General features: G+C 38.2%; 1 long non-coding RNA gene across 1 annotated transcript in view; it reads left to right on the top strand.

The window, feature by feature from the left end:
- The first annotated feature begins 960 nt into the window (after positions 1–960).
- The window catches only part of LOC121031256 (uncharacterized), a 13,865-nt gene continuing 4,891 nt past the window's right edge, over positions 961–9,934 (top strand). Inside the window, exon 1 of the long non-coding RNA XR_005790757.1 lies at positions 961–1,147. This is a non-coding gene — a long non-coding RNA (uncharacterized LOC121031256). The remainder of the gene's footprint in view (positions 1,148–9,934) is intronic.

The raw sequence follows: 9,934 nt of genomic DNA, 5'->3' as shown, positions 1-9,934 counted from the left end.
AGGGAGGAGCTGAGTACAGGAAAGCTGGGCAGAAGCAGAGTACAAACGTTGGAGGGCGTTTATCATCGTGGGGGAACATTCAGAATGTGGGCAGAAGAACAGCCTGCTTTGGGGAACTCCAGATTGCACATGTTGGGGAGAAATGTGATAAACTGAGCATTCAGTAGTCCTCTCCATAGCCTACCTGATAAATTCAGAGGTCTGATTGCTTCCTTCAAAACTGAACCTTTCTTATTCGTAACCTCTCCAGCCTACAAGTTAGAAAGAGCCTTGGGGCAGAGGTAGTCCTTGAGACCTAGCTATTTAGGAACCATTCTAGGGATCTGAACAGGGGAGAATTTCCGGTTTAGGTTTGGTTCCCACTGCTTATTAAATGAATGGCCCGTGGGTGCATTTTGCTGGATTGTCATTTGCCCCTGGGTAGCTGCTGTGTCCAGTTGAAAATGAATCCTAACACTTCATGGATTGAGCCGTTGAAGAACTATAAAGGTGGTTCATCAGCCAGCAAAATTTCCATAGAACACTGGTAGCAGCCAATTACCTTCCCCCACACGCAAATTCTTTTCATGTCCTGACAAGTCTTTGTAACAGTGCTCCCACTTCATTATTAACCTCTCTGTACTTCAGTTTTCCCCTCTGGATGATAACAATGCCTACTACCTCATGAAGTTGTTGAGAGGGCTAAATGAGATCATACATGTAAAGTGCTTAGAATAGTTCCTGGGTGTGATGAGTGTTCAAACACATTAACTTACATTATTTCACATCACATACTATAATTTCAACTTACAACTTCACACAGACTGGATTTTGTCTTCTGCAGTACCTAGACTCCAAGTTAGCCTCAGTGATCCATCCCCACCTTCTAGTGTGTCACTTTAAGATTAGGTCATAAAAGACCTTGTAAGTGCTTGTCAGGCTGGGCTTCCAGTGCAGGTCTTTGAGGCACTACTGTGGGACCACCAGCTTCAAAATTGCAGTGCAGGTTCTGGCCCAGCAGCCGCCTGGGTGACTGCTAAGTTTTCTTCAGGGAGACAGCAGGGGCAGAGTTGCTGACCCTGTGAACAAAATGAGAGATGCTGAGGCAGGCAAGAAGATCTTTATTCAAAAATGTGCTGGGTTCTACTCCTGAAACCAAGACTACACTGTATGTTTACCAACTTGAATTTAGATTAAAAAAAAAAAAATGTGCTCGGTGCTAGATGGTGGAAAAAAGTGGGAAACACAAAACAGGTCCAAATCTCTAAGGTCTTTTTGAATGAAAAATAGGATAAGCACCAGGATCTTCTTATTCCGATGCTGATAAAAACAAAGGCGTTATCTGGGGGAGAAGTAACTGATGGAATATTTGGAGAAACCAAAGAAATATATAGCTAGAACTAAAATGGTCTTTGCTGGTCTTAAAATGAATGAGAGAGAAGATCTTATTTGATATTTGAAATGGGCAACATCTTCATGAAATGCTCTTGCAACTTAAAAAACATTAGTTATAAGCCAAAATTTTCCAGTTTCAAATAGTGCATGTTTAAGGAAGTCATATTTGATCTTTCTTGATCAGCCTATAGTAGGTTTAACATTTAAAAATAAAAGTTGAAATAAAAAAATAAAAATAAAATAATTAAAAAATAAAGACCTTGTAGCTTGTCTTGGTTTGTGTGTGTCTCTCTCTCTGATCATTCACTCTGAAGGAAGCCAACTCTACATCATAAGCAAACCTGTGGAGAGGCCCACCTTGAGAGGAACTGTGGACTCCTGCAACAGCCACACAATGAATGTGGAAGTGGATCCTTCAGACCAAGCGAAGCCTTCCAATGACTACAGCATTGGCCTGTAGCTTCAGTGCAAATTCATGAAACCATCTAATTAAGCCACTCTCTAGTTCCTGACTTACAACATTGAGGTAGTAAATTTGTGTTGTATTAAGCTACTAAGTTTGAGGAAATTTGTTACATGGCAATGGATAACTAATATACTTCCTCATTGGTCTTGTTTCTAAGCCAGTTTTAGCTAGGTTTTGTATACAGAAACTTTCATGTACTGGGTAACTTATTTAAATACAGATCCAGGACCTCGCCCCAGAGCTAGGGAATATAATGTCTGTGAGGCACAGGCGTCTGCATTTTGAGTAAGCACTCTAAGTGATTGGATTAAAGATGGGGTTACAGATCATGCTATCAGAAACCCTGCTTCAGGCTCTCCAGGTCAGACATTTCTGAATGCAATCGTCAATTTATCTCTTTAAAACATTAACTCTAATTCTTCATTTTTGGTTGCTAAAAATTCTTTGATGCCTACTCCTCCTTCTTGTCTAAAAAGAAGCCTAAACCTCTTGTCAACTTTCAAGGACCAGGACAATCTAGAAGTAATCTTCCTCAGCTTTATTATCTTCCTAATACAAACCCTGCATCCAGATAATCTGACATTTTCCAGGCTCTTAAACCTACACAGGCTCTGCAGCTTCACAGTATGGCCTTCGTTGAAAATGTGTTGCCTTGGGGCGCCTGGGTGGCGCAGTCGGTTAAGCGTCCGACTTCAGCCAGGTCACGATCTCACGGTCCGTGAGTTCGAGCCCCGCGTCAGGCTCTGGGCTGATGGCTCGGAGCCTGGAGCCTGTTTCCGATTCTGTGTCTCCCTCTCTCTCTGCCCCTCCCCCGTTCATGCTCTGTCTCTGTCTGTCCCATAAATAAATAAAAACGTTGAAAAAAAAATTTAAAAAAGAAAATGTGTTGCCTTATAACTTGACTTCTAAAAATCCTACCTCTTCTTCAGGCATCAATTCTTAGGAATCCTTTCCTGTCGAGCCTCCCCTGTGTCAGAAGCAATCCCTACTTCTGTGTTTATAGCATTTGCATTACAAGTTAGCGTTTAACACATTCCAAGAACCAGTTAATGAACACTCACTAAGTGCCGGGCCCTGTGGTGACCCTGGGGTATGGCAGAGAGCAGACAGCCAGGGCTCCTGCTGCCATCCTTGATGCAGCAGTGCCTTGTACAGTAGCTGTGTGTATGTTTTATGTCTCTTTGAAATCATAAATGTCTTGATAGCAAGGACTAATTCCATGCTAGTTTCAGTCTTCATCAACACCCAGGCACACAATAGGTATTCAGTGCATGCTACTTGAGTGGATGTTGATACTCCAAATGAATGTGGACTGTACACAAATACTATAGTCATTCACACTATGTGGAGCCTGGTATCTCTTTTTTTCTCTCCTTGTTTCCCTTCCATCCATCTTGTCATGTGCCTCTTTCCTGTATTTGTAAATATCTTCCTTTTCCTCTTATTTCTGTAGTTCTTTTTCCATCCTCCTCACTTGGTCTCCCTTATCCTCTACCACCTTTTTTGTTTCCCCTCTCCTGTCTCCCAGTATTTTCTCTTTCAATTAGCATAATCTGAAACAGAAAATATATTTTCCCCCTTAATTTCAAAAGCAGACAATTAAAATGTTTCAGACTGCTCTCAAAAACATCAAGTGACTCTGTTACTTACTCATGAGGCCTTCAATTACTTTTAGCCTCCTTTTGGGCCAGTGCTCTCAATAGAAAGCATTTCCCCATTCCATGATCCAGGATGCAACACTCCTGACAGAATGGGAGGTCTGAACAACCAGGCCTTAGCAAGGGACAGGTGTGGAGCATCTACTGCTGGCTGGCCACTGGCAAGTCGGAGACATGTACCACATGCACCACCAGCACGTGTGTTCAGGAGGGCCCCAATGCCCATCTAGGGGAAGTATTCTAAGAGAAAAGCTAAATATCTATTTACAAAATGCTAATTTTTTAATGTGTCATTTGTAGTAATGGATACCATGAAACAAATAGCCTACATTTTAGTGGACATTAAATGGCATTCCGTTGATAATGTTGTTTAAGAGGCCTGCTACCCGGAGCTGTCATGTTCAGCCACGCGCATGGTGCTGTACAACTGGGGAGACACCAAGCAGACACTACAAAGCATAAGACACCCCGTGGGGACTTTTCATTTTTCCTAAATAAAAGTCAATTTGTGTTTAAGTTCTACAGAAACAAAAGTTCCTTTCAAATATTTTCTTCGTAAAAAACAAAATAGTGTAAGTACCAATAATATTTTTCCTGCCATATTTTATCATCAACATCAGAAACCTGAAGCACATTTTTAATTTTTAAAGAAGTTATATATTTGTCATATTTATCCCATAGTGAATGTGAAGTAGATGTAAATGAAAAAGACTAAAACATTTCAACTTTACTCAAAATTGAGCAAATCTCAAAATAAATCTCTGTTAAGTCATCATTCACCAAAAAAACCCAACAACAACCAAAAAAAAAAAAAAAAAGGGATTGAAGGTATACTATGATTTCAATTGTTGGCCAGCAGTTAGGTTTGGTTTTGAACTTTTTTCATTTCTTTATGACTCTATGTGAGCTTTTATTCTTTCATCTTTCTTTGAAAATATCAAGAAGATTATTGGTCTTCACATTCATCTTTGAAATACTCTAATATTAGTGTTTTCCCCTGAATTCTCTTTGTGAACTTGTTTCCTCAAAACCCATGCTCTGGGTTGCTGATAAGACATTTCTTCATTTCTTGTATTTCTGTGATGCAGTGGTAAGCAGCTGGTGGCCCAGAGGAATCACTGACCTGGCTTGTGAATGGAATTGGACAAATTCTACCCCAAGTAATATGGGACATCTTGTGAATAGCCTGTATTAACCAGTGCTTTTGTACAGGTCAAAGCTCTGAGAAAGGGGCAGAAAGCTTTCCCTAGTATTGTGGCCCTCCCTGGACCTTCCTAGGCTGTTCTGAGTAGGTCTCCTAATGCTAACAAAACCAAAGTCTCATCTCTTCCTTGGACCAAATTCAGAATCAGGTTTTGATTTCCTAACTTCTCTCTTCTTGCATTCTTTGCAAAAAGTACACAAATTCATTTCAATTTTATAAGGGTTCACTGCCAGTGAGCACAGAAATAGTCTCAAGCACATATTAAAATAACCTACGGGGATTTAATATTTGTCCCTTTGTCCTCTCTGCCAAGGGGTTCTTATTTGATTGAAATGGAATCAAATTGCTTTTTAAAGCAACCCAGGAGATGCTAATGTGTGGCCAAAGTTGAGAACCACTAAAATATATGGAAACAAAGTTCATTGGTTATGGATTTTGAAGGAGTGGTAATGGCAACCCCTAGACTTTTACTAAAACAAACATGAAGCTAGATATTCATCTGTTAGGTTCTAGTCTTAAAGTCCTACAACGTTGTCTGGAAATGGATGTTCCACCAAACCCAGCCTGCTACTTAAATGCGATACAAGAGGTGACAGTGTGTGGCTTGTTGTGGCAGCCTCAATATGTCTAACTTTCACTCCTTTCCTTCCTTTCACTGCTTTCTGGTTATGAAACCCGGGTGTTCCTTCTAGGCAATCTTGCTGAGGAAAGCACTTCTCTCTGTAGATCGAAGATTGCTCCCTCACACCAAGGGTTCCACATGTCCTCAGTCATGTCCTGGTCTTTCCTGGAAGTAGCTGGAGTTCTTCCCCCTAGCAAGTCTTGCACTCTCCACCAAACCATTTCCCTCTATTATACTGTTTTCCTGAAGACTTTTGTGTAACTGGAATTGGAGTTCATTCTGCCCTTGTGTAAGGTAACACACTTTGCCTCTTCCTCTAAGGATATGCTTAAATAAGAGCCAGCTTATGGCCTCAGTGGTAAGTGCCATTGTTTAGTTTGAGACAGAAAGTTGGTTTTTATTGGCATGTTAGTATTTTAATGACAAGGAAGTTTGTACAGCATCCAGTAGAGTAGAAGGTTATGGCCAGTAAATGACAGATCATCTATACAAATAGGGAAATATGAAAGACAGAGGACTTTCCCTTATGGAATGTGTATCCGCATAGAATGTATATAACCACACTTGCCAACCCTCATTGGGGTTAAATTGTACATCTTTATACGTTCTCATTAAAAGACAATAAATCGTATAATGTTTAGGACTAGAAGGAATCCAGCCATTATCTGGACCCCATTCTGCAGCAAAAAAAAAAAAAAAAAAAAAAAAAAAGAAAAAAGAGGGGCGCCTGGGTGGCTCATTCGGCTCAGGTCATGATCTGAGTCTGTGAGTTTGAGCCCCGTGTCGGACTCTGTGCTGATAGCTCGGAAGCCTGGAGCCTGCTTCGGATTCTGTGTCTCCTTCTCTCTCTGCCCATCCCCCGCTTGTGCTCTGTCTCTCTCTGTCTCTCAAAAATAAATAAATAAATGTGAAATTTTTTTTTTTTTAAATGAGGCAAAAACAAGGTTAATAATTGAAGGGCTAGTCATTGGCATATCTAGAAATTAAAAAATTTTTTCTGACACATAATCTTCACAAAGTTATTATACTATGTTAAATTAACTAGCTCATTTACCTAACTGAATTCAGGAAAGAGTGAAGGGAACCACTGCCTGTGTTTCTCTCCTAACATAAAGCATCTTTGTGCCTTGATGAAGAGGCAGATGGGAACTGCCTTCGAGGCTGCACTACTTCAGGGCCAGCTGTTTGTGTACAGGATTCACTCCAGTCTCTGCTCACAGCACTGAGCTCACATTACAAGACCTGCAGGTACATTAAACTTTCAACCCCCCTCTGGAGAAAACAAAGCTGAGACTAGGATCCTCTTAAGTATAATAAGTAGGTATTGGTGAAACAACAAATCAATTCTGAATGTTAGGTTCTGATCAAAGGAAGAAGCATAAGGAAAAAGAACCGAAAAATGAGAAGGAATAGGGAATAGAGGAATCAACACCAAAAGAATAAAGCAAGTGAAGGTGAATTTAATAAAATGAATACCTAACTTAGTTGATTTCTTAAGTAAGATTTCCTTTGGTGCTTTCCTGCGGAGCCCCAAATCCACTCTCCTTCCTTGTAGAGGAGTGGTTCAAACAACAGAGGAAGGAAGAATGAGTATGGCATTCAGACATGATTTTGAGAGTCTTTAGTGGAGGAAATATACATTTTGAAGTGATCATCACAGTAAGTCTAGTTGCTATACATCCTTATATAGAGCTGCACAATTATTTTTCTTGTGATAAAAACTTCCAAGATTACTCTTAGCAACTTTCAAATATGCGATACAATACTATTGACTAGTTGTCACACTGTATATTCCATCTCCATGACTTTATTTTATAATTGGAAGTTTGTACCCCTTGACCCTTGTACTCCTTCACCTATTTTACTCACCCCCAACTCCCCTCCCCTCTGGCAACCACCAATCTGTTCTCTGTATCTATGAGTTTTGTTTTAATAAGTTCCATATGTAAGTGAAATCATATGGAATTTATCTATCTCTGTCTGACTTATTTTGCTTAGCATAATACCTTCATGGTCCATTAATGCTGCAAATGGCAAGATTTCATTCCTTTTTGTGGCTGAATAGTATTCCACTGTGGATGGATGGATGGATAGATGGATGGATAGAGATAGATAGATAGATAGATAGATAGATAGATAGATAGACTAGCCACAATTTCTTTATCCATTCATCCATCAATGGACACCTAAGATACTTTCCATACCATAGCTATTGTAAATAATGCTGCAATGAACATGGAAGTGCAGATATCTTTTTGCGTGTTTTCATTTTCTTTGAATAAATATCCAGAAGTGGAATTGCTGGATCATATGGTAGTTCTATTTCTACTTTTTTGGAGGAAGCTCTATATTGTTTCCATTGTGATTGCACCAATTCACATTCCCACTGATGGTATATGAGGGTTCCCCTTTCTCCATGTCCTCAATACTTGTTATTTCTTATCTTTTTGATAATAGCCATTCTGACCTGTGTGAGGTAATTGTGGTTTTGACTTGCATTTCTCTGATGATTAGTGATGCTGAACATCTCTTCATGTGCCTGTTGGCCATTTGTATGCCTTCTTTGGGAGAATGTCTATTCAGATCCTCTGCCCATTTTTTAGTTGAATTGTTTTTCTTGTCATTGTTATTGAATTGTATGAGTTCTTTGTATTTTCTGGATATTAATCCTTTATCAGATATATGATTTGCAAATATATTATTCACTTCAATAAGTTGCTCTTTAATTTTGTTGATGGCTTCTTTCACTGTGCAGAAGCCTTTTAATTTGATGTAGTCCTATTTGTTTATTTTTGCTTTTGTTGCTATTGAGTTGAAGTCAGATAAAAATATATATATTGCTAAGAGTGATGGCAAGGAGCTTACTACCTATTTTCTTCTCAGAGTTTTGTGGTTTCTGGTCTTGCATTCGGGTTTTTAATCTATTTGGAGTTAATTTTCATGTATGGTATAAGACAGTGGCCAAGTTTCATCCTTTTGCATGTGGCTGTCCAGTTTTCCCAACACCATTTATTGAAGAGACTCTCCTTTCCCCATTTTATATTCTTGCCTCCTTTTTCATAAATTAATTGGCCATATACATATGGGTTTATTTCTGAACTCTCTATTCTATTTCATTGATCTCTGTGTCTATTTTTATTCCAATACCATGTTGTTTTGATGACTATAACTTTGTAATACAGTTTGAAATCCAGGAGTGTAATGCTTCTTGCTTTGTTCTTTCTTAGGATGCCTTGGCTATTCTGAATCTTTTGTGGTTCCATACAAATTTTAGGATTGTTTTTTCTATTTCTGTGAAAAATGACACTGTAATTTTGTTAGAAATTGTACTGAATCTATACATTATTTTGGGTAATATGTATATTTAATAATATTGATTTTTTAAACAATATTCATTCTTCCAGTTTATGAGCACGCAATATCTTTCTATTTATTTGTGCTTCTTCAGTTTCTTCAGTGTCTTATAGTTTTCAGTGTACAGGTCTTTAACTTGCTTGGTAAAGTTTATTTCTAGGTATTTTTTTTTTCATGCAGTTGTAAACAGGATTGTTTTCTTAATTTCTCTGATAGTTCATTGTTAGTATATACAAACACAACAAGTTTTTATACAAGCATACCTCACAGATATTTGTGGGTTCATTTCCAAACCACCACAATAAAGTAAATATCACAATAATTCAATCCAAATGATTTTTTTTGGTTTTCCAGTGCATATATAAAGTTTTATTTATGCTGTACTATAGTCTATTAAGCTTACAATAAATTTATGTCTACAAAAACAATGTACACACCTTAACTAAAAACACTTTATTGCTAAGATATACTATCATTTGAACTTTCAGTGAGTTGAAATCTTTTTGATGATAAAGGGTCTTGCCTTCATCATATTGATGGCTGCTAGATGATCATGGTGGTGGTTGCTGGAGGTTGGGATGGCTGTGACAGTTTAAAGTAAGACAACAATGAATTTGCCACCTTGACTGATTCTTCCTTTCACCTGAACATTTAGAGGCCATTATAGAGTTATTAATTGGCCTAATTTCAGTATTGTTGTGTCTCTGGGAATAGTGATGCCCAAGGAGAGAGAGGCAGAAGAACAGCCAACTGATGAAGAAGTCAACACACACACAATGTTTATTGACTAAATTTGCTGTTTTTTATGGGTGTGGGTCATTGTGCCCCCAAACAATTACAATAGTAACATCAAATATCACTGACCACAGATCACCATAATAAATATGATAAAAAAAATTGGTAAGAATTACCAAACTGTGACAGAGACAGGAAGTGAGCAAATGCTGTTTTAAAAATGATGCTGATAGACTTGCTTAATGTAGGCTTGCTACAAAACTTAAATTTGTAAAAAACACAGTATCTGTGATGTGCAACAAAACAAAGTATGCCTGTATATTGATTTTATATCCTGAAAATTTACTGAATTTGTTTACTAGTTCTAGCAGTTTTTTGGTGGAATCTTTAGAGTTTTCTCTATATATAGATTTTTATAAGATCATATACACAAATAGGGAGAATTTTATTTCTTCCTTCCCAATCTGGATAACTTTTCTTTCTTTCTTTCTTTCTTTCTTTCTTTCTTTCTTTCTTTCTTT

The sequence above is a fragment of the Herpailurus yagouaroundi genome, unplaced genomic scaffold, assembly GCF_014898765.1.
Source record: "Herpailurus yagouaroundi ecotype Mexico unplaced genomic scaffold, PumYag 28, whole genome shotgun sequence".
Lineage (NCBI taxonomy): Eukaryota > Metazoa > Chordata > Mammalia > Carnivora > Felidae > Herpailurus > Herpailurus yagouaroundi.
Note: the sequence above shows the minus strand (reverse complement) of the source record. Positions and strands in the feature narration are given on the sequence as shown.